This window comes from Aristolochia californica, unplaced genomic scaffold (genome assembly GCF_029961685.1).
Source record: "Aristolochia californica isolate CCGP_79_NKW_82.1479 unplaced genomic scaffold, dmAriCali1.0.hap1 SCAF_8, whole genome shotgun sequence".
Taxonomy (NCBI): Eukaryota; Viridiplantae; Streptophyta; class Magnoliopsida; order Piperales; family Aristolochiaceae; genus Aristolochia; species Aristolochia californica.
In genome coordinates, this window is record NW_027182279.1 from 33,612,580 (window position 1) to 33,640,364 (window position 27,785).

The following is a 27,785-nucleotide window of genomic DNA, read 5'->3' on the forward strand; positions in this document are numbered from 1 at the left end:
CCCCACAATTAAAACACGTTAGGATCAATTAGAAATCTCTTTCTTATAAATTCCACCAAGCTATTAGGGGTTGTACTAGTGGAATTTCCCAAACATGGGTTACAAAACTTTGGTGTTCATTTTTGGTGCCTGAAAAAATGTACTTCACTTACATTGATTATTGTTTTCATAATTTTTGGCATACTTAAATCTAAAATTTTCATTTTGTTGTGTGATCTATTTGCTTTTTCTTTTTTGTTTACGACAAAAATGTGAGAGTGAAAACTCAAGTTTGGACTATTAAAAAAATTGAACATCCAAAATTGAAATGCACAAATGGTGACAGAGATAATTCCATAAAGTATCTGTGATTTTTTAAGGATTTTAAACTCTTTCAGTTTTTTTATATATTTTGGGTTTCGCAATCATCGGAAGAGGATTGAGGCATTTTTATCTGAGTGTTGAGTCCAAAACCATAAGTGATTTCTAACTAAAATTATAGCCCTTACACATCATTAATTGATCAAAACATTCACGATGATCTATGATTGTTAGGTCCATTTTTTGTAAAATAGGAAAAACGTGGGTGGTTAGGCTTTGGTCCACATGTTAACTTGAGAATTCCACTTTTTCTACTCCTTGAAATTTTTGGATCATTAGGTCATCAGCATCTTCAACATATTTCTGGCATGCATATCCATCACATTTAAAACATGTTAGGATCAATTATAAATATCTTTCTTATAAAATTTCACTAAGCTATTACGGGTTGTACTAATGGAATTTCCCAAACATGGGTGAAAAAACTTTGGTGTTCATTTTTGGTGCGTGAAAATTTTTTCTTCTGTTACATTTATTATTGTTTTCAATTTTTTTTTCATACAAAACTCTAAATTTTTTTTTTTTTTTGTGGTCTATTTGCCTTGTCTTTTTTGTTTACGACAAAAATTGGAGAGTGAAAACTCAAGTTTGGATTTGAAAAAAATTGAACATCCAAAATGGAAATGCACAAATGCTGAGAGAAATAAATCAAATAAGTATCTGTGATTTTTTAAGGAGTGTAAACTCTTTCAGTTTTTTTATATATTTTGGGTTTCGCAATCATCAGAAGAGGTGGGAGGCATTTTTATCTGAGTGTTGACTCCAAAACCATAGATCATTTCTAACTAAAATTATAGCTGTTACACATCATTAATCAATCAAAACATTCATGATGATCTATGCTTGTTTGGTCTGCTTTTTGAAAAATAGGCAAAAGGTGGGTTGTTAGGCTCTGGTCCACACGTTAACTTCAGAATTCTACTTTTTCTACTCCTTCAAATTTTTGGGCCATTAGGCCATTAGCATCTTCAACATGTTTCTGGCCTGCATATCACCCACATTTAAAATACGTTAGGATCAATTAGAAATCTCTTTCTTATAAATTCCACCAAGTTATTAGGGGTTGTACTAATGGAATATCCCAAACATGGGTTACAAAACTTTGGTGTTCATTTTTGGTGTGTGAAAATTTTTTCTTCACTTACATTTATTATTGTTTTCATAATTTTTGGCATACTTAAACTCTTAAATTTTGATTTTGTTGTGTGATCTATTTGCCTTATCTTTTTTGTTTACGACAAAAAATGAGAGTGAAAACTCAAGTCCGGACTATAAAAAAATTAAACATCCAAAATGGAAATGCACAAATGCTAAGAGAGATAATTCCAAAAAGTATCTGTGATTTTTTAAGGATTGAAAACTCTTTCAGTTTTTTTATATATTTTGGGTTTCGCAATCATCGGAAGAGGGGGAGGCATTTTATCTGAGTGTTGAGTCCAAAACAAAAAGTCATTTCTAACTAAAATTATAGCCCTTACACATCATTAATTGATCAAAACATTCACGATGATCTATGATTGTTCGGTCCATTTTTTCTAAAATAGGCAAAACGTAGGTGGTTAGGCTTTGGTCCACACGTTAACTTGAGAATTCCACTTTTTCAACTCCTTGAAATTTTTGGATCATTAGGTCATTAGCATCTTCAACATGTTTCTGGCATGCATATCCACCACATTTAAAACATGTTAGGATCAATTAGAAATCTCTTTCTTATCAAATTCCACCAAGTTATTAGGGGTTGTACTAGTGGAATTTCCCAAACATGGGTGACAAAACTTTGGTGTTCATTTTTGGTGAGTAAAAACTTTTTCTTCTGTTACATTTATTATTGTTTTCAAATTTTTTTGCATACATAAATTCTGAAATTTTCATTTTTTTTTTATCTATTTGCCTTGTCTTTTTTTTTTTATACGACAAAAATTGGAGAGTGAAAACTCAAGTTTGTATTAGAAAAAAATTTAACATGCAAAATAGAAATGCACAAATGCTGAGAGAGATAATTCCAAAAAGTATCTGTGATTTTTTAAAGATTGTAAAGCCTTTCAGTTTTTTTATATATTTTGGGTTTCGCAATCATTGGAAGACGGGGGAGGCATTTTTATCTAAGTGTTGACTCCCAAACCATAAGTCATTTCTAACTAAAATTATAGCCGTTACACATCATTAATCGATCAAAACATTCATGATGATCTATGATTATTAGGTCCGCTTTTTTTAAAATAGGCAAAAAGTGGGTTGTTAGGCTCTGGTCCACAGGTTAACTTGAGAATTCAACTTTTTCTACTCCTTGAAATTTTTGGATCATTAGGTCATTAGAATCTTCAACATGTTTTTGGCCTGTATATCCACCACATTTAAAACAAGTTAGGAACAATTAGAAATCTCTTTCTTAGAAAATTTCACCAAGCTATTAGACTACTAGTGGAATTTCCCAAACATGGGTAACAAAACTATGGTGTTCATTTTTTGTGCATGAAAAAAAATTCTTCACTTACATTTATTATTGTTTTCAAATTTTTTTGCATACATAAACTCTAAAATTTTCATTTTGTTGTGTGATCTATTTGCCTTATCTTTTTTGTTTACGACAAAAAAGGGAGAGTGGAAACTAAAGTTTGGATTAGAAAAAAAATTGAACATCTAAAAAGGAAATGCACAAATGTTGAGAGAGATAATTCCAAAAAGTATCTGTGATTTTTAAGCATTGTAAACTCTTTCAGTTTTTTTATATATTTTGGGTTTCGTAATCATCGGAAGAGGGGGGAAGCATTTTTATCGTAGTGTTTACTCCCAAGCCTTAAGTCATTTCTAACTAAAATTATAGCCATTACACATCATTAATCGATCAAAACATTCACCATGATCTATCATTCTTAGGTCAGTTTTTTGTAAAATAGGCCAAAACTGGGTTGTTAGGCTCTAGTCCACATGTTTACTTGAGAATTCAAGTTTTTCTACTCCTTGAAATTTTTGGATCATTAGGTCATTAGCATCTTCAACATGTTTCCGGCCTGCATATCAAGCACATTTAAAACATGTTAGGATCAATTAGAAATCTCTTTTTTATAAAACTCCACCACGCTATTAGGGGTTGTACTAGTGGAATTTTCCAAACCTGGGTAACAAAACTTTGGTGTACATTTTTGGTGTGTGAAAAAATTTTCTCCACTTACATTTATTATTGTTTTCAAATTTTTTTGCATAAATAAACTCTAAAATTTTCATTTTGTTGTGTGATCTATTTGCCTTATCTTTTTTGTTTACGACAAAAATGGGAGAGTGAAAACTCAAGTTTGGATTTGAAAAAAAATTGAACATCCAAAATGGAAATGCACATATTCTGAGAAAGCTAATTTCAAAAAGTATCTTTTATTTTTAAAGGATTGTAAACTCTTTCCGTTTTTTTATATATTTTGGGTTTCGCAATCATCGGAATAGGGGGGAGGCATTTTTATTTGAGTGTTGACTCCCAAACTATAAGTCGTTTCTAACTAAAATTATACCCGTTACACATCATTAATCGATCAAAACATTCATGATGATCTATGATTGTTTGGTCCGCTTTTTGTAAAATTGGGAAAAAGTTTGTTTTTAGGTTCTAGTCCACACGTTAACTTGAGTATTCAACTTTTTCTACTCCTTCAAATTTTTGGATCATTAGATCATTAGCATCTTCAACATGTTTTTGGCAAGCATATCCACCACATTTAAAACATGTTAGGATCAATTAGAAATCTCTTTCTTACAAAATTCCACCAAGCTATTAAGGGTTGTACTAGTGGAATTTCCAAAACATGTGTAAGAAAACTTTACTATTCATTTTTTGGTGCGTGAAAATATTTTCTTCACTTATGTTTATTATTGTTTTCAAATTTTTTTGCATACATGAAATGTAAAATTTTCATTTTTTTGTCTGATCTATTTGCCTTATCATTTTTGTTTACGACAAAAATGGGAGAGTGAAAACTCAAGTTTGGATTAGAAAAAAAATTGAACATCCAGAACGGAAATGCACAAATACTGAGAGAGATAATTCCAAAAAGTATCTATGATTTTTTTGGATTGTAAACTCTTTCAGTTTTTTTATCTATTTTGGGTTTCGCAATCATCGGAAGTGGGGGGAGGCATTTTTATCTGAGTGTCAACTCCCAAACCATAAGTCATTTCTAACTAAAATTATAGCCGTTACACATCATTAATCGATCAAACCATTCACGATGATCTATGATTGTTAGGTCCATTTCTTTTAAAATAGGCAAAAAGTGGGTTGTTAGGCTCTGGTCCACATGTTAACTTGAGAATTCAACTTTTTCTACTCCAAATTTTTGGATCATTAGGTCATTAGAATCTTCAATATGTTTCTGGCATGCATATCCACCACATTGAAAACATGTTAGGATCAATTAGAAATCTCTTTCTTACAAAATTCCACCAAGCTATTAGGGGTTGCACAAGTGGAATTTCCCAAAAAAGGGTGACAAAACTTTGGTGTTCATTTTTGGTGTGTCAAAAATTTTTCTTCACTTATATTTATTATTGTTTTAAAATTTTTTGCATACTTAAAATTTAAAATTTTCATTTTGTTGTCTAATCTATTTTCCATATCTTTTTTTTACGACAAATATGGGAGAGTGAAAACTCAAGTTTGGATTAGAAAAAAAATTGAACATCCAAAATGGAAAATGTACAAATGCTGAGAGAGATAATTCCAAAAAGTATCTGTGATTTTTAAAGGATTATTATTAAATCTTTCAGTTTTTTTATATATTTTGGGTTTCACAATCGTCGGAAGAGGGGGGAGGCATTTTTATCTGAGTGTTGACTCCCAAACCATAAGTCATTCCTAACTAAAATTATAGCCATTATACATCATTAATCGAACAAAACTTTTACAATAATCATTGATTGTTAGGTGTGCTTTTTGTAAAATAGGCAAAACGTGGGTTGTTTGGCTTTGGTCCACACGTTAACTTGAGAATTCCACTTTTTCTACTGTTTGAAATTTTTGGATTCATTAGGTCATTAGCATCTTCAACATGTTTTTGGCATGCATATCCCCCACATTTAAAACATGTTTGGATCAATTATAAATCTCTTTCTTATAAAATTCTACCAAGCTATTAGGGGTTGTACTAGTGGAATTTCCCAAACAAGGGCAACAAAGTTTTGGTGTTCATTTTTGGTGCATGAAAAAAATTTCTTCACTTACATTAATTATTGTTTTCAATTTTTTTTGCATACATAAACTCTAAAATTTTCATTATGTTGTGTGATCTATTTGCCTTATCTTTTTTGTTTATGACAAAAAGGGGAGAGTGAAAACACAATTTTGGATTAGAAAAAAAATTGAACATCCAAAATGGAAATGCACAAATGTTGAGAGAGATAATTTCAAAAATATTTGTGATTTTTTAAGCATTGTAAACTCTTTACGTTTTTTTTATATATTTTGAGTTTCACAATCATTGGAAGAGGTGGGAGGCATTTTTATCTGAGTGTTGAATCCCCAACCATAAGTCATTTCTAACTAAAATTATAGCCATTACACATCATTAATTGATCAAAACATTCACGATGATCTATGATTGTTAGGTCCGATTTTTGTAAAATAGGCAAAAAGTAAGTTGTTAGGCTCTGGTCCACAGGTTAACTTGAGAATTCAACTTTTTCTACTCCTTGAAATTTTTGGATTATTAGGTCATTAGAATGTTCAACATGTTTCTGGCATGCATATCCACCACATTTAAAACATGTTAGTATCAATAAGAAATCTCTTTCTTATAAAATTTCACCAAGCTATTAGGGGTTGTACTAGTGGAATTTCCCAAACATGGGTAACAAAACTTTGGAGTTCATTTTTGGTGTGTGAAAATTTTTTATTCACTTACATTTATTAATGTTTTCAAAAGTTTTAGCATACATAAACTCCAAAATTTTAATTTTTTTGTGTGATCTATTTGCCTTATCATTTTTGTTTACGAAAAAAATGGGGGAGTGAAAACTCAAGTTTGGATTAGAAAAAAAATTGAACATCCACAATCTAAATGCACAAATTCTGAAAGAGATAATTCCAAAAATTATCTGTGATTTTTTAAGGATTGTAAACTCTTTTAGTGTTTTTATATATTTTGGGTTTCGCAATCATCGGAAGAGGGTGGATGCATTTTTATCTGAGTGTTAACTCCCAAACCAAAAGTCATTTCTAACTAAAATTATAGCCGTTACACATCATTAATCGATCAAAACAATCATGATGATCTATGATTGTTAGGTCCGCTTTTTTGTAAAATAGGCAAAAAGTGGGTTGTTAGGCTCTGGTCCACACATTAACTTGAGAATTCAACTCCTTGAAATTTTTGGATCATTGCGTGATTAGCATCTTCAACATGTTTCTGGCATGCATATCCACCACATTTAAAACATGTTAGGATCAATTAGAAATCTCTTTCTTATAAAATTCCACCTAGCTATTAGGGGTTGTACTAGTGGAATTTCCCAAACATGGGTAACAAAAATTTGGTGTTCATTTTTTGCGCGTGAAAAAAAATTCTTCACTTACATTTATTATTTTTTTCAAATTTTTTTGCATACACAAACTCTTAAATTTTCATTTTGTTGTGTGATCTATTTGCCTTATCTTTTTTATTTACGACAAAAACGGGAGAGTGAAAACTCAATTTTGGATTAAAAAAAAAAATTGAACATCCAAAATGGAAACCACAAATGCTGAGTGAGATAATTCCAAAAAGTATCTATGATTTTTTCAGGTTTGCAAACTCGTTTAGTTTTTATTTATTTATTTTGGTTATCCCAATCATCGGAAGAGGGGGGAGGCATTTTTATCTGAGTGTTGACTACCAAACCATAAGTCATTTCTGACAAAAATTATAGCCGTTACACATCATTATTCGATGAAAACATTCACGATGATCTATGATTGTGAGGTCCGCTTTTTGTTAAAAATGCAAAAAGTGGTTGTTAGGCTTTGGTCCACACGTTAACTTGAGAATTCAACTTTTTCTATTCCTTGAAATTTTTGGATCATTAGCATCTTCAACATGTTTCTGGCATATATATCCACCACATTTAAAACATGTTAGGATCAATAAGAAATCTCTTTCTTATAAAATTTCACCAAGCTATTAGGGGTTGTACTAGTGGAATTTCCCAAACATGGGTAAAAAAACTTTGGTGTTCATTTTTGGTGCGTGAAATTTTTTTTTTCACTTAAACTTATTATTTTTTTCAATTTTTTTTTCATACATAAACTCTAAAATTTTCATTTTCTTGTGAACTATTTGTCTTATCTTATTTGTTTACGACAAAAAAAGGAGTGGCAAAACTCAAATTTAGATTAGAAAAAAAATTGAACATCCAAAATGGAAATCCACAAAAGCAGAGAGAGATAATTCAAAAAAGTTTCTGTAATTTTTTAAGGATTGTAAACTCTATTAGTTTTTTTATATATTTTGGGTTTCGCAATCATCTGAAGGGGGGGAGGCATTTTTATCTAAGTGTTGATTCCCAAACCATAAGTCATTTCTAACTAAAATTAAAGCCATTACACATCATTAATCGATAAAAACATTCACGATGCTCTATGATTGTTAGGTACGCCTTTTGTAAAATAGGCAAAAAGTGGGTTTTTAGGCTCTGCTCCACTCATTAACTTGAGAATTCTCGTAAACAAAAACACTTTTAGAGTTTATGAATGCAAAAAAATTTGAAAATTATAATAAACGTAAGTGAAGAAAATTATTTCACCTACTAAAAATGAACTCCAAAGTTTTGTTATCCATGTTTGGGAAATTCCACTAGTACAACCCCTAATAGCTTGGTGGAATTTTATAGGAAAGAGACTTCTAACTGATCCTAACATGTTTTAAATGCGGCGGATATGCATGCAAGAAACATGTTGAGGATGCAAGTGACATAATGATCCAAAAATTTCAAGGAGTAGAAAAAATTAAATTCTCAAGTTAACGTGTGGTTGGATATTTATCAGAGCAAAACAACCCACTTTTTGCCTATCCTTAAAAATCATAGACACTTTTTGGAATTATCTCTCTCTGCATTTGTAAATTTCAATTTTGGATGTTCGAATATTTTTCAAATCCAAACTTGAGTTTTCACTCACCAATTTTTCTCGTAAACAAAAATGATATAAGGGAAATAGAGAGCAAAAAATGAAAATTTTAGAGTTTATGGATGCAAAATTTTTTGAAAACTATAATAAATGTACGTGAAGAAAATTATTTCTTCACTAAAAATGAACTCCAAAGTTTTGTTATCCATGTTTGGGAAATTCCACTACTACAACCTCTAATAGCTTGGTGGAATTTAATAGGAAAGAGACTTCTAACTGATCCTAACATGTTTAAAATGTGGTGGATTTGCATGCCAAAAACATGTTGAGGATGCAAGTAACCTAATGATCCAAAATTTTAAAGGAGTAGAAAAAATTAAATTCTCAAGTTAACATGTGGTTGGATATTTACCAGAGCCAAACAACCAACTTTTTGCCTATCCTTAAAAATCATAGATACCTTTTGGAATTATCTCTCTCAGCATTTGTGCATTTCCATTTTGGATGTTCGAATTTTTTTTTCAGATCCAAACTTGAGTTTTCACTCACCCATGTTTCTTGTAAACAAAAAAGATACAAGGCAAAGAGATCGCAACAAAATAAAAAATTTAGAGTTTATGTATGCAAAAAAATTTGAAAACAATAATAAATGTAAGTGAAGAAAATTATTTCACGCACTAAAAATGAACTCCAAAGTTTTGTTATCCTTGTTTTGAAAATTCCACTAGTACAACCCCTAATAAACTTGGTAGAATTTTATAGGAAATAGACTTCTAACTGATCCTAACATGTTTTAAATGTGGTGGATATGCATGCCAGAAACATGTTGAGGATGAGAGTTACCTAATGATCCAAAAATTTCAAAGAGTAGAAAATATTAAATTCTCAAGTTAACGTGTGGTTGGATATTTACCAGAGCCAAACAACCAACTTTTTGCCTATCCTTCAAAATCACATATACTTTTTTGAATTATGCCTCTCAGTATTTGGGCATTTCGATTTTGTATATTTGAATTTTCTCTTCAAATCCGAATTTGAGTTTTCACTCTACTATTTTTCTCGTAAACAAAAAAGATATAAGGCAAATAGATCACAAAAAAATGGAAATTTTAGAGTTTATCTATGCAAAAAAAATTAAAACTATAATAAATGTTAGAGAAAAAAATTATTTCACGGACTAAAAATGAACTCCAAAGTTTTGTTATCCATGTTTTGGAAATTCCACTAGTACAACCCCTAATAGCTTGGTGCAATTTTATAGGAAAGACACTTCTAACTGATCCTAACATGTTTTAAATGTGCTGGATATGCATGCCAGAAACATGTTGACGATTGCAAGTGACCTAATGATCCAAAAAATTCAAGGAGTAGAAAAAATTAAATTCTCAAGTTAACATGTGGTTGGATATTTACCAGAGCCAAACAACCCACTTTTTGCCTATCCTTAAAAATCACAGATACTTTTTGGAATTATCTCTCTCAGCATTTGTGAATTTCCATTTTCGATGTTCAAATTTTTTTTCATATTCAAACTTGAGTTTTCACACTCCCATTTTTCTCGTAAAAAAAAAAGATACAAGGCAAATAGATCACAACAAAATGAAAATTTTAGAGATTATCTATGCAAAAAAATTTGAAAACTATAATAAATGTAAGTGAACAAAATTATTTCACGCACTCAAAATGAACTCCAAAGTTTTGTTATCCATGTTTGGAAAATTCCACTAGTACAACCCCTAATAGCTTGGTGGAATTTTATAGGAAAGAGACTACTAACTGGTCCTAACATGTTTTAAATGTGGTGGATATGCGTGCTAGAAACATGTAAAGTAAGCAGGTGACCTAATGATCAAAAAATTTCAAGGAGTAGAAAAAATTAAATTCTCAAGTTAACGTGTTGTTGGATATTTACAAGAGCCCAACAACCCACTTTTTGCCTATCCTTTAAAATCACATATAATTTTTGGAATTATCTCTCTCAGCATTTGTGCATTTCCATTTTGGAAGTTCGAATTTTTTTTCAGATCCAAACTTGAGTTTTCACACTCCAATTCTTCTCATAAACAAAAGAGATATAAGGCAAATAGATCGCAACAAAATGAAAATTTTAGATAAGTGAAGAAAATTATTTCACGCACTAAAAATGAACTCCAAAGTTTTGTTATCCATGTTTGGGAAATTCCTCTAGTACAACCCCTAAAAGCTTTGTGGAAGTTTATTGGAAAGAGACTTGTAACTGATCCTAATGTGGTGGATATGCATGCCAGAAACATGTTGAGGATGCAAGTAACCTAATGATCCAAAAATTTCAAGGAGTAGAAAAAATTAAATTCACAAGTTAACGTGTGGTTGGATATTTACCAGAGGCAAACAACCAACTTGATGCCTATCCTTAAAAATCATAGATACTTTTTGGAATTATCTCTCTCAGCATTTCTGCATTTCCATTTTGGATGTTCGAATTTTTTTTCAGATCGAAACTTGACTTTTCACTCTCCAATTTTTCTTGTAAACAAAAAAGATATATGACAAATAGATCGCAAAAAATGAAAATTTTAGAGTTTATGTATGGAAATTTTTTTTGAAAACTACGATAAATGTTTGTGAAAAAAATATTTCGCACACTAAAAATGAACTCCAAAGTTTTGTTATCCATGTTTGGGAAATTCCACTAGTACAACCCCTAGTAGCTTGGTGGAATTTTATAGGAAAAAGACTTCTAACTGATCCTAACATGTTTTAAATGAGGTGGATATGCATGCCAGAAACATGTTGAGGATGCAAGTGTCCTAATGATCCAAAAAAATCAAGGAGTAGAAAAAAATAAATTCTCAAGTTAACGTGGGGTTGGATATTTACTAGAGTCAAACAACCAACTTTTTACCTATCTTTAAAAATCACAGATACTTTTTGGAATTATCTCTCTCAGCATTTGTGCATTTCCATTTTGGATGTTCGAATTTTTTTTTAAAATCCTAACTAGAGTTTTCACTCTCCCATTTTTCTCGTAAACAAAAAAGATATAAGGCAAATAGATCACAACAAAATGATAATTTTAGAGTTTATCTATGCAAAGAAATTTTAAAGCTATAATAAATGTAAGTGAAGAAAATTATTTAACGCACTAAAAATGAACTCCAAAGTTTTTTTATCCATGATTGGGAAATTCCACTAGTACAACCCCTAATAGCTTGGTGGAATTTTATAGGAAAAAGACTTCTAACTGATCCTAACATGTTTTAAATGAGGTGGATATGCATGCCAGAAACATGTTGAGGATGCAAGTGTCCTAATGATCCAAAAAATTCAAGGAGTAGAAAAATTAACGTGGGGTTGGATATTTACCAAAGCCAAACAACCAACTTTTTACCTATCCTTAAAAATCACTGATACTTTTTGGAATTATCTCTCTCATCATTTATGCATTTCCATTTTGGATGTTCAATTTTTTTTTTAAAATCCTTACTAGAGTTTTCACTCTCCCATTTTTCTCGTAAACAAAAAAGATATAAGGCAAATAGATCACTACAAAATGATAATTTTAGAGTTTATCTATGCAAAAAGTTTTGAAAACTATAATAAATGTAAGTGAAGAAAATTATTTCACGCACTAAAACGAACTCCAAAGTTTTATTTTCCATTTTTTTAAAATTCCACAAGTACAATTCCTAATAGGTTGATGCAATTTTATTGGAAAGAGACTTCTAACTTATCATAACATGTTTTAAATGTGGTGGATATGCTTGCTATAAACATGTTGAGGATGCAAGTGACCTAATCATGCAAAAATTTCATGAAGTAGAAAAAATTAAATTCTCAAGTTAACGTGTGGTTGGATATTTTCCAGAGCAAAACAAAGCACTTTTTGCCTATCTTTAAAAATCACAGATACTTTTTTGAATTATCTCTCTCACAATTTGTGCATTTCCATTTTGGATGTTAAAATTTTCTTTCAGATCCAAACTTTAGTTTTCACTCTCCCATTTTTCTCATAAACATAAAAGATAGAAGGCAAATAGATCGCACGAAAATGAAAATTTTAGAGTTTATGTATGCAAAAAATTTGAAAACTATAATAAATGTAAGTGAAGAAAATTATTTCATGCACTAAAAATGAACTCCAAATTTTTGTTATCTATGTTTGGGAAATTCCACTAGTACAACCCCTAATAGCATTGGTGGAATTTTATTGGAAAGAGACTTCTAACTGATCCTAACATGGTTTAAATGTGGTAGATATGCATGCCAGAAACATGTTGAGGATGCAAGCGACCAAATGATTCAAAAATTTCAAGAAGTAGAAAAAATTAAATTCTCAACTTAACGTGTGGTTGGATATTTACCAGAGCCAAACAACCCACTTTTTGCATATCCTTAAAAATCACAAATACTTTCTGTTATTAACTCTCTCAGCATTTGTGCATTTCAATTTTTGATTTTTGAATTTGTTTTCAGATCCAAACTTGAGTTTTCACTCTCCCACTTTTCTCTTAAACAAAAAATATATAAGGCAAATAGATCGCAAAAAATTAAAATTTTAGAGTTATTTATGCAAAAAATTTTGAAAACTATAATAAATGTATGTGAAGAAAATTATTTCACGCACTAAAAATGAATTCCAAAGTTTTATTATCCATGTTTGGGAAATTCCACTAGTACTACCCCTAATAGCTTGGTGCAATTTTATAGGAAAGAGACTTATAACTAATCCTAACATGTTTTAAATGTGGTGGATATGCATGTTAGAAACATGCAGAAGATGCAAGTGACCTAATGATCCAAAAATTTCAAGGAGGAGAAAAAATTAAATTCTCAAGTTACTGTGTGGTTGGATATTTACCAGAGCCAAACAACTCACTTTTTGCTTATCCTTAAAAATCACAGATACTTTTTGGAACTATCTCTCTCAGTATTTATGCATTTCCATTTTGGATGTTCGAATTTTTTTTCAGATGCAAATTTAAGTTTTCACTCCCAAATTTTTCTCGTAAACAAAAACCTTATAAGGCAAATAGATAGCAACAAAATGAAAATTTTCGAGTTTATCTATGCAAAATTTTTGAAAACTATAATAAATGTAAGTGAAGAAAATTATTTCACATACTAGAAATGAACTCCTAAGTTTTGTTATCCATGTTTGGGAAATTCCACTATTACAACCCCTAATACCTTGGTGCAATTTTAGAGGAAAGAGACATCTAACTGATCCTAACATGTTTTAAATGTGGTCGATATTTTTCCAAGAAACATGTTGAGGATGCAAGTGACCTAATGATCCAAAAAATTTCAAGGAGTAGAAAAAATTAAATTCTCAAGTTAACGTGTGGTTGGATATTTACCATAGCCAAACAACCGACTTTTAGCCTATCCTTAAAAATCACAGATACTTTTTGGAATTATCTCTCTCGGCATTTGTACATTTCCATTTTGGATGTTCAAATTTTTTTTCAGATCCAAACTTGAGTTTTCACTCTCCCATTTTTCTCGTAAACAAAAAAGATATAAGGCAAATAAGGCAAATAGATCGCAAAAAAGGAAAATTTTGGAGTCTATGTATGCAAAAAAATTTAAAACTATAATAAATGTAGGTAAATAAAATTATTTGACACACTAAAAATGAACTCCAAAGTTTTGTTATCCATGTTTGGGAAATTCCACTAGTACAACCCCTAAATAGCTTGGTGCAATTTTAGAGGAAAGAGACATCTAACTGATCCTAACATGTTTTAAATGTAGTGGATATGCATGCCAGAAACATGTTGAGGATGCAAGCAACCTAATCATTCAAAAATTTCATGAAGTAGAAAAAATTAAATTCTCAACTTAACGTGTGGTTGGATATTTTCCAGAGCAAAACAACCCACTTTTTGCCTATCCTTAAAAGTCACAGATACTTTTTGGAATTATCTCTCTCAGTACTTATGCATTTCAGTTTTGGATGTTTGAATTTTTTTTGAGATCCAAATTTGAGTTTTCACTCTCCCATTTTTCTCCAAAAAATAAAAGATAGAAGGCAAATAGATCGCAACAAAATGAAAATTTTAGAGTTTTATCCATGCAAAAAATTTTGAAAACTATAATAAATGTAATTGAAGAAAATTATTTCACGCACTAAAAATGAACTCCAAAGTTTTGTTATCCAATTTTTGCAAATTCCACTAGTACAACCCTTAATAGCTTGGTACAATTTTATAGGAAAGAGACTTCTAACTGATCCTAACATGTTTTAAATGTGGTGGATATGCTTGCCGGAAACATGTTGAGGATGCAAGTGACGTAATGATTCAAAAATTTCAAGAAGTAGAAATAATTAAATTCTCAAGTTAACGTGTGATTGGATATTTACCAGAGCAAAACAACCCACTTTTTGCCTATCCTTAAAAATCACAGATACTTTTTGGAATTATCTCTCTCAGCATTTGTGCATTTCTATTTTGGACGTTCAAAATATTTTCAGATCCAAACTTTAGTTTTTAGTCTCCCATTTTTCTCCTAAAGATAAAAGATATGAGGCAAATAGATCGCACCAAAATGAAAATTTTAGAGTTTATGTATGCAAAAAAATTGAAAACTATAATAAGTGTAAGTGAAGAAAATTATTTCACGCACTAAAAATGAACTCCAAAGTTTTGTTATCTATGTTTGGGAAATTCCACTAGTACAACCCCTAATAGCTAGGTGCTATTTTATTGGAAAGAGACTTCGAACTAATCCTAACATGTTCTAAATGTGGTGGATATGCATGCCAGAAACATGTTGAGGATGCAAGCGACCTAATGATTAAAAAATTTCAAGGAGTAGAAAAAATAAAATTCTCAACTTAACGTGTGGTGGATATTTACCGGAGCCAAACAACCCATTTTTTTCCTATCCTTCGAAATCACAGATACTTTTTGGAATTATCTCTCTCAACATTTGTGCATTTCCATTTTTGATTTTTGAATTTGTTTTCAGATCCAAACTTGAGTTTTCACTCTCCCATTTTTCTCTTAAACAAAAAAGATATAAGGCAAATAGATCGCAAAAAATAATAATTTTAGAGTTATTTATGCAAAAAAATTTTGAAAACTATAATAATTGTATGTGAAGAAATTTATTTCAAGCACTAAAAATGAACTCCAAAGTTTTGTTATCCAGGTTTGGGAAATTCCACTAGTACAACCGCTAATAGCTTGGTGCAATTTTATAGGAAAGAGACTTATAACTGATCCTAACATGTTTTAAATGTGGTGGATATGCATGTTAGAAACATGTTGAAGATGCAAGTGACCTAATGATCCAAAAATTTGCAGGAGGAGAAAAATTAAATTCACAAGTTAACGTGTGGTTGGATATTTACCAGAGCCAAACAACTCACTTTTTGCCCATCCTTAAAAATCACAGATATTTTTTGGAATTATCTCTCTCAGCATTTATGCATTCCCATTTTGGATGTTCGAATTTTTTTTCAAATTCAAATTGGAGTTTTCACTCTCAAATTTTTCTCATAAATAAAAGAGTTATAAGGCAAGTAGATCACAACAAAATAAAATTTTTAGAGTTTATCTATGCGAAGTTTTTGAAAAATATAACAATTGTAAGTGAAGAAAATTATTTCACGCAATAAAAATGAACTCCAAAGTTTTGTTATCCATGTTGGGGAAATTCCACTAGTACAACCCCTAGTAGCTTGGTGCAATTTTAGAGGAAAGAGACATCTAATTGATCGAAACATGTTTTAAATGTGGTCAATATGCTTCCCAGAAACATGTTGAGGATGCAAGTGACCTAATGATCCAAAAATTTCAAGGAGTAGAAAAAATTATATTCTCAATTTAACGTGTGGTTGGATATTTACCATAGCCAAACAACCGACTTTTTGCCAATCCTTAAAAATGACAGATACTTTTTTGAATTATCTCTCTCAGCATTTGTGTATTTCCTTTTTGGATGTTCAAATATTTTTTCAGATCCAAACTTTGTTTTCACTCTCCCAATTTTCTCATAAACAAAAAAGATACAAGGAAAATAGATCGGAACAAAATGAAAATTTAAGTGTTTAAGTATGCAAAAATTTTTGGAAACTATGACAAATGTAAGGGAAGAAAATTATTTCACGCACTAAAAATGATGTCCAAAGTTTTGTTATCTATGTTTGGAAAATTCCACTAGTACAACCCTTAATAACTTGGTGGAATTTTATAGGAAAGAGACTTTTAACTGATCTTAACATGTTTTAAATGTGGTGGATATGCATGCCAGAAACATGTTGAGGATGCAAGTGATCTAATGATCAAAAAATTTCAAGGAGTAGAAAAAATTAAATTCTAAAGTAATGAGTGGTTGGATATTTACTAGAGCCAAAGAATCCACTTTTTGCCGATCCTTATAAATCACAGATAATTTTTGGAATTATCTCCCCCAGCATTTGTACATTTCCATTTTAGATGTTCGAATTTTTTTTCAGATCCAAACAGATCCAAACAGATCGCAAAAAAAGATCCAAACAGATCCAAACAGATCCAAAAAAAGATCCAAACAGATCCAAACAGATCGCAAAAAAAGAAATATTTAGATGTTTATATATGCAAAAAAAATTTAAAACTATAATAAATGTAAGTGAAGAAAATTATTTCACTCACTAAAAATGAACTCCAAAGTTTTGTTATCCATGTTTTTGAAATTCCACTAGTACAACCCTTAATAGCTTAGTGGAATTTTATAGGGAAGAGACTTCTAACTGATTCTAACATGTTTTAAATGTGGTGGATATGCATGTCAGAAACATGTTGAGGATGCAAGTGACCTAATGATCCAAAAAATTCAAGGAGTAGAAAAAATTAAATTCTCAAGTTAACGTGTGGTTAGATATTTACCAGAGCCAAAAAACCAACTTTTTGCCTATCCTTAAAAATCACAAATACTTTTTGGAATTATCTCTGTCAGCATTTGTGCATTTCTAGTTTGGTTGTTCGATTTTTTTTTCAGATCTTGAGTTTTCACTCTCCCATTTTTCTCGTAAACAAAAAAGATACAAGGCAAATAGATCGCAAGAAAATAAAAATTTTAGAGTTTATGTGTGCAAAAAAATTTGAAAACGAATATAAGTGTAAGTGAAGAAAATTATTTCACGCACTAAAAATGAACTCCAAAGTTTTGTTATCCATGTTTTTAAAATTCCACTAGTACATCCCCTAATAGCTTGGTGCAATTTTATAGGAAAGAGACTTCTAACTGATCATAACATGTTTTTAATGTGGTGGATATGCGTAGCAGAAACATGTTGAGGATGAAAGTGACCTAATGATCCAAAAATTTCAAGGAGTAGAAAAAATTAAATTCTCAAGTTAACGTGTGGTTGGATATTTACAAGAGCAAAACAACCAACTTTTTGCCTATCCTTAAAAATCACAAATAATTTTTGGAATTATCTCTCTCAGAATTTATGCATTTCCATTTTGGATGTTCGAATTTTTTTTTCAGATCCAAATTTAAGTTTTCACTCTCAAATTTTTCTCGTAAACAAAATAGATATAAAGCAAATCGATCGCAACAAGATAAAAATTTTAGAGTTTATCTATGCAAATTTTTTTGAAAACTATAATAAATGTAAGTGAAGAAAATTATTTCACGCACTAAAAATGAACTCTTAAGTTTTGTTATCCATGTTTGGGAAATTCCACTAGTACAACCCATAATAGATTAGTGCAATTTTATAGGAACGAGACATCTAACTGATCCTAACATGTTTTAAATGTGGTGGATATGCTTCCCAGATATATGTTGAGGATGCAAGTGACCTAATGATCCAAAAATTTCAAGGAGTAGAAAAAATTAAATTCTCAAGTTAAGTGTGGTTGGATATTTACCATAGCCAAACAACCGACTTTTTGCCTATGCTTAAAAATCAAAGATACTTTTTGGAATTATCTCTCTCAGAATTTGTGCATTTCCATGTTGGATGTTCAAATTTTTTTTCAGATCCAACTTGAGTTTTCACTCTCCCAATTTTTTCGTAAACAAAAAGATACAAGGCAAATAGATCGCAACAAAATGAAAATTTTAGAGTTTATGTATACAAAAAAATTTGAAATAAATGTAAGCGTAGAGAATTATTTCACGCACTAAAAATGAACTCCAATGTTTTGTTATCTATGTTTGGGAAATTCTACTAGTACAACCCGTAATAACTTGGTTGAATTTTATAGGAAAGAGACTTCTAACTGATCCAAACATGTTTTAAATGTGGTGGATATGTATGCCAGAAACATGTTGAGGATGCAAGTGACCTAATGATCCAAGAATTTCAAGGAGTAGAAAAAATTAAATTCTCAAGTTAACATGTGGTTGGATATTTACGAGAGCCAAACAACATACTTTTTTGCCCATCCTTAAAAATTAAAGATACTTTGTGGAATTATCTCTCTCAGCATTTGTGCATTTCCATTTTGGATGTTTGATTTTTTTTTCAGATCCAAACTTGAGTTTTCACTTTCCCATTTTTCTTGTTAACAAAAAAGATACAAGGCGCAACAAAATGAAAATTTTAGAGTTTATGTATGCAAAAAAATTTGAAAACGATAATAAATGGAAATGAAGAAAATTATTTCACGCAGAAAAATTGACCTCCAAAGTTTTGTTATCTGTCTTTTTAAAATTCCACTAGTACACCCCCTAATAGCTTTGTGCAATTTTATAGGAAAGAGACTTCTAACTGATCATAACATGTTTTAAATGTGGTGGATATGCTTGCTTGAGACATGTTGAGGATACAAGTGACCTAATGATCCAAAAATTTCAAGGAGAAGAAAAAATTAAATTCCCAAGTTAACGTGTGGTTGGATATTTACTAGAGCCAAACAACCCAATTTTTGCATATCTTTAAAAATTACAGATGCTTTTTGGAATTATCTCTCTCAGCATTTGGACATTTCCATTTTGAATGTTCAAATTTTTTTTCAGATCCAAACTTTAGTTTTCACTCTCCCATTTTTCTCGTAAACCAAAAAGATATAAGGCAAATCGATCACAACAAAATGAAAATTTTAGAGTTTATCTTTGCAAAAAAATTTGAAAACTATAATAAATGTGAGAGAAGAAAATTATTTCATGCATAAAAATGAACTCCAAAGTTTTGTTATCCATTTTTGGAAAATTCCACTAGTACAACCCCCAATAGCTTGGCGGAATTTTATAGGAAATAGACTTCTAACTGATACTAACATGTTTTAAATGTGGTGGATATGCATGCCAGAAACATGTTGAGGATGCAAGTGACATAATGATCCAAAATTTTCAAGGAGTAGAAAAAATTAAACTCTCCAGTTAAAGTGTGGTTGGATATTTACCAGAGCCAAACAACCCACTCTTTGCTTATCCTTAAAAATCATAGATACTTTTTGGAATTATCTCTCTCAGCAATTGTGCATTTCCATTTTGGATGTTCGAATTTTTTTTTCAGATCCTAACTTGAGTTTTCACTCTCCCATTTTTTTCGTGAACAAAAACGATATAAGGCAAATAGATCGCAACAAAATGAAAATTTTAGAGCTTATCTTTGCAAAAAGTTTTGAAAACTATTATAAATGTAAGTGAAGAAAATTGTTTCACACACTAAAAATGAAATCCAAAGTTTTGTTATCCATGTTTTTGAAATTCCACTAGTACAACACCTAATACTTTGGTGAAATTTTATTGCAAAGAGACATCTAACTGATCCTTACATGTTTTAAATGTGGTGAATATGCATGCTAGAAACATGTTGAGGATGCAAGTGAACTAATGATCCAAAAATTTCAAGGAGTAGAAAAAGTTAAATTCACAAGTTAACGTATGGTTGGATATTTACCAGAGCCAAACAACCCACTTTTTGCCTATCCTTAAAAATCAAAGATACGTTTTGGAATTATCTCTCTTAGCATTTGTCCATTTCCATTTTGGATTTTTCGAATTTGTTTTCAGATCCAAACTTGAATTTTCACTCTCCCATTTTTCTCGTAAACAAAAAAGATATAAGGCAAATAGATCGCAAAAAATAAAAATTTTAAAGTTTATGTATGCAAAATTTTTTGAAAACTATAATAAATGTTAGTGAAGAAAATTATTTCCCGCACTAAAAATGAACTCCAAAGTTTTGTCATCCTTGTTTGAGAAATTTCACTAGTACAACCCCTAATAGCTTGGTGAAATTTTATAGGAAAGGGACTTCTAACTGATCCTAACATGTTTTAAATGTGGTGGATATGCATGTCAGAAACATGTTGAATATGCAAGTGACCTAATGATCCAAAAATTTCAAGGAGGAGAAAAAATTAAATTCTCAAGTTAACCTGTGGTATGATATTTACCTGAGCCAAACAACCCACTTTTTGCCTAACCTGTGGAATTATCTCTCTCACAATTTATGCATTTTCATTTTGGATGTTCGAATTTTTTTTCAGATCCAAATTTGAGTTTTCACTCTCAAATTTTTCTCGTAAACAAAAAAGATATAAGGCAAATAGATCGCAACAAAATGAAAATTTTAGAGTTTATCTATGCAAAAAATTTGAAAAACTATAATAAATGTAATTGAAGAAAATTATTTCACGCACTAAAAATGAACTCCATAGTTTTGTTATCCACGTTTGGGAAATTCCACTAGAACAACCCCTCATTGCTAGGTGCAATTTTATAGGAAAGAGTCATCTAACTGATCCTAACATGTTTTAAATGTGGTGGATATGCTAGCCAGAAACATGTTGAGGATGCAAGTGACCTAATGATCCATTAATTTCAAGGAGTAGAAAAAAATTAAATTCTCAAGTTAACGTGTGGTTGGAAATTTACCATAGCCAAACAACCGACTTTTTGCCTATCCTGAAAAATCAAAGATACTTTTTGGAATTATCTCTCTCAGCATTTGTGCATTTCCATTTTGGATATTCAAATTTTTTTTCAGATTCAAACTTGAGTTTTCACTCTCCCAATTTTCTCGTAAACAAAAAAGATACAAGGCAAATAGATCGCAACAAAATGAAAATTTTAGAGTTTAAGCGTAGAAAAAAATTTGAAATAAATGAAAGCGAAGAAAATTCTTTCATGCAGTAAAAATGAACTCCAAAGTTTTGTTATCTATGTTTGGGAAATTCTACTAGTACAACCCCTAATAACTTGGTGGAATTTTATAGGAAAGAGACTTCTAACTGATCCTAACATGTTTTAAATGTGGTGGATATGCATGCCAGAAACATGTTGAGGATGCAAGTGACCCAATGATCCAAAAATTTCAAGGAGTAGAAAAAATTAAATTCTCAAGTTAACATGTGGTTGGATATTTATGAGAGCCAAACAACAACCTTTTTGCCTATCCTTAAAAATCCAAGATACTTTGTGGAATTATCTCTCTCAGCATTTGTGCATTTCCATTTTGGATGTTCAATTTTTTTTCAGATCCAAACTTCAGTTTTCACTCTCCCATTTTTCTTGTAAACAAAAAAGATACAAGGCAAAGAGATCGCAACAAAATGAAAATTTTATAATTTATGTGTGCAATGAAATTTGAAAACGATAATAAATGGAAGTGAAGAATATTATTTAACGCACTAAAAATGAACTCCAAAGGTTTGTTATCCATGTTTTTAAAATTCCACTAGTACACCCCCTTATAGCTTTTTGCACTTTTATAGGAAAGAGACTTCTAACTGATCATAACATGTTTTAAATGTGGTGGATATGCTTGTTTGAAACATCTTGAGGATGCAAGTGACCTAATGTTCCAAAAATTTCGAGTTGAAAAAATTAAATTCTCAAGTTAACGTGTGGTTGGATATTTACCAGAGCCAAACAACCCACTTTTTGCATATCTTTAAAAATCACAGATACTTTTTAGAATTATCTCTCTCACCATTTGCGCATTTCCATTTTGAATGTTCAAATTTTTTTTCAGATCCAAACTTTAGTTTTCACTCTCCCATTTTTCTCGTAAACCAAAAAGATATAAGGCAAATATATCGCAACAAAATCAAAATTTTAGAGTTTATGGAAGCAAAAGAATTTGAAAACTATAATAAATGTGAGAGAAGAAAATTATTTCATGCACTAAAAATGAACTCCAAAGTTTTGTTATCCATTTTTGGAAAATTCCACTAGTACAACCCCCAATAGCTTGGCGAAATTTTATAGGAAAGAGACTTCTAACTGATCCTAACATGTTTTAAATGTGGTGGATATGCATGCCAGAAACATGTTGAGGATGTAAGTGACATAATGATCCAAAATTTTCAAGGAGTAGAAAAAATTAAACTCTCCAGTTAAAGTGTGGTTGGATATTTACCAGAGCCAAACAACCCACTCTTTGCTTATCCTTAAAAATCACAGATACTTTTTGGAATTATCTCTCTCAGCAATTGTGCATTTCCATTTTGGATGTTCGAATTTTTTTTTTCAGATCCTAACTTGAGTTTTCACTCTCCCATTTTTTTCGTGAACAAAAAAGATATAAGGCAAATAGATCGCAACAAAATGAAAATTTTAGACTTTATCTATCCAAAAAGTTTTGAAAACTATTATAAATTTAAGTGAAGAAAATTGTTTCACACACTAAAAATGAAATCCAAAGTTTTGTTATCCATGATTTTGAAATTCCACTAGTACAACACCTAATAGCTTGGTGGAATTTTATAGCAAAGAGACATCTAACTGATCCTAACATGTTTTAAATGTGGTGAATATGCATGCCAGAAAAATGTTGAGGATGCAAGTGAACTAATGATCCAAAAATTTCAAGGTGTAGAAAAAATTAAATTCACAAGTTAACGTGTGGTTGGATATTTACCAGGGCCAAGCTACCCACTTTTTGCAAATCACAGATACTTTTTGGAATTATCTCTCTCAGCATTTGTGCATTTCCATTTTTTATGTTCTAATTTTTTTTCAGATCCAAACTTTTGTTTTCATTCTCCCCTCTTTCTCGTAAAAAAAAAGCTATAAGGCAAATAGATCGGAACAAAATGAAAATTTTACAGTTTATGTATGCAAAAAATTTGAAAACTATAATAAATGTAAGTGAAGAAAATTATATCACGCACTAAAAATGAACTCAAACGTTTTGTTATCTATGTTTGGGAAATTCCACTAGTACAACCCCTAATTGCTTGGTGGATTTTTATTGGAAAGAGACTTCTAATTGATCCTAACATGTTTTAAATGAGGTGGATATGCATGGCAGAAACATGTTGAGGATGCAAGCGACCTAATGATTCAAATATTTCAACGAGTAGAAAAAATTAAATTCTCAAGTTAACGTGTGGTTGGATATTTACCAGAGCCAAACAATCCACTTTTCCCTATCCTCAAAAATCACAGATACTTTTTGGAATTTTCTCACTCAGCAATTGTGCATTTCCATTTTGGATTTTTCGAATTTGTTTTTAGATCCAAACTTGAATTTTCACTCTCCCATTTTTCTTGTAAACAAAAAACATATAAGGCAAATAGATCGCAAAAAATGAAAATTTTTGAGTTTATGTAAGCAAAATTTTTTGAAAACTATAATAAATGTAAGTGAAGAAAATTATTTCTTGCACTAAAAATGAACTCCAAAGTTTTGTTATCCATGTTTGGGAAATTCCACTAGTATAACCCCTAATAGCTTGGTGCAATTTTATAGGAAAGGGACTTCTAACTGCTCCTAACATGTTTTAAATGTGGTGGATATGCATGTTAGAAACATGTTGAAGATGCAAGTGACCTAATGATCCAAAAATTTCAAGGAAGAGAAAAAATTAAATTTTCAAGTTAACGTGTGGTATGATATTTACCAGAGCCAAACAACCCACTTTTTGCCTATCCTTAAAAATCACAGATACTTTTTGGAATTATCTCTCTCAGCATTTATGTATTTCCATTTTGGATGTTCAAAATTTTTTTCAGATCCAAATTTGAGTTTTCACTCACAAATTTTTCTAGTAAACAAAAAAGATATAAGGCAAATAGATAGCAACAAAATGAAAATTTTAGAGTCTATCTATGCAAAAAATTTTAAAAACTTTAATAAATGTAATTGATGAAAATTATTTCACACACTAAAAATGAACTCCAGAGTTTTGTTATCCATGTTTGGGAAATTCCACTAGAACAACCCCTAACTACAAGGTGCAATTTTAATGGAAAGAGACATCTAACTGATCCTAACAGGTATTACATGTGGTCGATATGCTGGCTAGAAACATGTTGAGGATGCATTTGACCTAATGATCCAAAAATTTCGAGTAGAAAAAATTAAATTCTCAAGTTAACGTGTGGTTGCATATTTACAGTAGCCAAACAACCGACTTTTTCCCTATACTTAAAAATCACAGATACTTTTTTAAATTATCTCTCTCTGCATTTGTGCATTTCCATTTTGGATGTTCATAATTTTTTTCAGATCCAAACTTGTGTTTTCACTCTCCCATTTTTCTCGTAAACAAAAAAGATATAAGGTAAATAGATCACAACAAAATGAAAGTTTTAGATATTATGTATGCAAAAAAATTTGTAAACTATAATAAATGTAAGGGAAGAAAATTATTTCATGGACTAAATATGAACTCCAAAGTTTTGTTATCTATGTTTGGGAAATTCCACTAGTACAACCCCTAATAACATGGCGGAATTTTACAGGAAAGAGACATCTAACTGATCCTTACATGTTTTAAATGTGGGGGATCTGCATGCCAGAAACATGTTGAGGATGCAAGTGACCTAATGATAGAAAAATTTCAAGGAGTAGAAAAAATTAAATTCTCAAGTTAACGTGTGGTTGGATATTTACCAGAGCTAAACAACCCACTTTTTCCCTATCCTTAAAAATCACGGATACTTTTTGGAATTATCTCTCTAAGCATTTGTACATTTCCATTTTGGTTGTTCGAATTCTTTTTCAGATCTAAACTTGTGTTTTCACTCTGCAATTTTCTCGTTAACAAAAAAGATTTAAGGCAAATAGATCGCAAAAAATGAAAATTTTAGAGTTTATGTATGCAAAAAATTTTGAAAACTATAATAAATGTAAGTGGAGAAAATTATTTCACGCGCTAAAAATGAACTCCAAAGTTTTGTTCTCCATGTTTTTGAAATTCCACTAGTACAACCCCTAATAGCTTGGTGGAATTTTATAGGAAAGAAACTTCTAACTGATCCTAACATGTTTTAAATGTGGTGGATATGCTTGCCAGAAACATGTTGAGGATGCAAGTGACCTAATAATCCAAAAATTTCAAGGAGTAGAAAAAATTAAATTCTCAAGTTAACGTGTGGTCGGATATTTACCAGAGCCAAACAACCAACTTTTTGCCTATCCTCAAAAATCACAGATACTTTTTGGTATTCTCTCTCAGCATTTGTGCATTTCCATTTAGGATGTGTGATTTTTTTTTCAGATCCAAAGTTGAGTTTTCACTCTCTCATTTTTCTCATAAACAAAAAAGATACAAGGCAAAGAGATCGCAACAAAATGAAAATTATTGAGTTTATGTATGCAAAATAATTTGAAAATGATTATAAATGTAAGTGAAGAAAATTATTTCACGCATTAAACATGAACTCCAAAGTTTTGTTATCCATGTTTTGAAAATTCCACTAGAACAAATCCTAATAGTTTGGTGCAATTTTATGGGAAAGAGACTTCTAACTGGTCATAACATGTTTTAAATGTGGTGGATATGCTTGCCAGAACCATGTTGAGGATGCAAGTGACCTAATGTTCCAAAAATTTCGAGTAGAAAAAATTAAATTCTCAAGTTAACGTGTGGTTGGATATTTACCAGAGCCAAACAACCCACTTTTTGCCTATCCTTAAAAATCAAAGATACTTTTTGGAATTATCTCTCTCAACATTTTTGAATTTCGATTTTGAATGTTAAAATTTTTTTTCAGATCCAAACTTTAGTTTTCACTCTCCCATTTTTCTCGTAAACAAAAAAGATATAAGGCAAATAGATCGCACAGAAATGAAAATTTTAGAGTTTATGAATGCAAAAAAATTTGAAAACTATAATAAATGTGAGTGACGACAATTATTTCACGCACTAAAAATGAACTCCAAGGTTTTGTTATCTATGTTTGGAAAATTCCACTAATACAACCCCTAATAGCTTGGTGGAATTTTATAGGAAAGAGACTTCTAACTGATCCTAACTTGTTTTAAATGTGGGGGATATGCATGCCAAAAACATGTTGAGGACGCAGTTAACCTAAAGATCCAAATATTTCAAGGAGTAGAAAAAATTAAACTCTCTAGTTAACATGTGGTTGGATATTTACCAGAGCCAAACAACCCACTTTTTGCCTATCCTTAAAAATCACAGATACTTTTTGGAATTAACTCTGTCTGCATTTGTACATTTCCATTTTGGATGTTCGAATTTTTTTTCAGATCCAAACTTGTGTTTTCACTCTGCAATCTTTCTCATTAACAAAAAATATAAAATTCAAATAGATCTCAAAAAATGAAAATTTTAGATTTTATGTATGTAAATTTGAAAACTATAATAAATGTAAGTGAAGAAAATAATTTCACGCACTAAAAATGAACTCCAAAGTTTTGTTATCCATGTTTTTGAAATTCCACTAGAACAACTCCTAATAGCTTGGTGGAATTTTATAGGAAAGAGACTTCTAACTGATCCTAACATGTTTTAAATGTGGTGGATATGCGTGCCAGAAACATGTTGAGGATGCAAGTGACCTATTGAACCGAAAATTTCAAGGAGTAGAAAAAATTATATTCTCAAGTTAACATGTGGTTGGATATTTACCAGAGCCAAACAACCGACTTTTTGCCTATCCTTAAAAATCACAAATACTTTTTGGTATTATCTCTCTTAGCATTTGTGCATTTCCATTTTGGATTTTTGAATTTTTTTTTAGATCGAAACTTGAGTTTTCACTCTCCCATTTTTCTCGTAAACAAAAAAGATACAAGGCAAATAGATTGCAACAAAATGAAAATTATAGATTTTATGTGTCCAAAATAATTTAAAAATGATAATAAATGTACGTGAAGAAAATTATTTCACGCATTAAACATGAACTCCAAAGTTTTGTTATCCATGTTTTTAAAATTCCACTAGTACAACCGCTAATAGCTTGGTGCAATTTTATAGGAAAGAGACTTCTAACTGATCATAACATGTTTAAAATGTGGTCGATATGCTTGCCAGAAACATGTTGAGCATGCAAGTGACCTAATGAGCCAAAAATTTCGAGTAGAAAAAATTAAATTCTCAAGTTAACGTGTGGTTGGATATTTACCAGAGCTAAACAACCCACTTTTTGCCTATCCTTAAAAATCAAAGATACTTTTTGGAATTATCTCTCTCAGCATTTGTGAATTTCC